This window comes from Propithecus coquereli, unplaced genomic scaffold (assembly GCF_000956105.1).
Source record: "Propithecus coquereli isolate 6110/MARCELLA unplaced genomic scaffold, Pcoq_1.0 Scaffold246, whole genome shotgun sequence".
Classification (NCBI taxonomy): domain Eukaryota; kingdom Metazoa; phylum Chordata; class Mammalia; order Primates; family Indriidae; genus Propithecus; species Propithecus coquereli.
The window spans coordinates 2,321,683-2,322,736 of record NW_012148019.1 but is presented as its reverse complement, the minus strand read 5'-3'; the positions used below and the strand labels follow the sequence as shown (position 1 = coordinate 2,322,736).

At 38.4% G+C, this 1,054-nt stretch overlaps 1 protein-coding gene across 2 annotated transcripts in view; it reads right to left on the bottom strand.

Moving 5' to 3' along the window:
- The window catches only part of TDRD5 (tudor domain containing 5), a 126,212-nt gene that overhangs the window by 35,748 nt on the left and 89,410 nt on the right, over positions 1-1,054 (bottom strand). The window lies entirely within an intron of this gene.

The window sequence follows — 1,054 nt, the reverse complement described above, 5'->3', positions numbered from 1 at the left end:
CGCCCACCTCGGCCTCCCAGAGAGCTAGGATTACAGGCGTGAGCCACCGCGCCCGGCCTCCATGATATACATTTTATACCACATTTGATTAATTCACTCCTGGGCACTTGGGTTGTTTCCACATCTTTACAATTGTGAATAGTGCTGCTATAAACATTAAAGTGTAGGTGTCTCTTTTAATAGAATGTCTTTTTTTCCCTTGGGTAAATACCCAGTAGTGGGACTGCTGGATCCAATGGTAGTTCTACTTTTAGTTCCTTGAGGTATCTCCATATTACTTTCCATAGAGGTTGTACTAGTTTGCAGTCCCACCAACCATGTACAACTGTTCCTATCTCTCCACATCTACACCAGCATTTATTGTTTCCAGACTTTTTGATAAAAGCCATTCTCACTGGAGTTAAGTGATATCTCACTGTGGCTTTGATTTGCATTCCCCTGATGATTAGAGATGTTGAACATTTTTTCATATGTTTCTTGGTCGTTAGTCTATCTTCTTTTGAAAAGTTTCTGATCAAAGACTCAATACATTTCACAATAGCAACAAAGAAAATAAAATACCTAGGAATATATTTAACTAAGGAGGTCAAAGACTTCTATAGGGATAACTATGAAACACTGAGGAAGGAAATAGCAGAGGATGTAAACAGATGGAAAAACATACCATGCTCATGAATTGGCAGAATCGACGTTGTTAAAATGTCTATACTACCCAAAGTGATCTACAGATTCAATGCAATCCCTATTAAAATACCAAAATCATTTTTTGCATATCTGGAAAAAAATAATTCTACGGTTTGTATGGACCCAGAGATGACCCCGTATAGCCAAAGCAACCTTAAGCAAAAAGAACTAATTAGGAGGCATCAGTTTACCTGACCTCAAGCTATACTATAAGGCTATTATAACCAAACTGCCTGGTACTGGCATAAGAACAGAGACATAGACCAATGGATCAGAACAGAGAACCCAGATATAAAACCATCCTCATATTGCCGTCTGATCTTTGACAAAGCAAACAAAAACATACACTGGGGAAAAGAATCCCTATTCA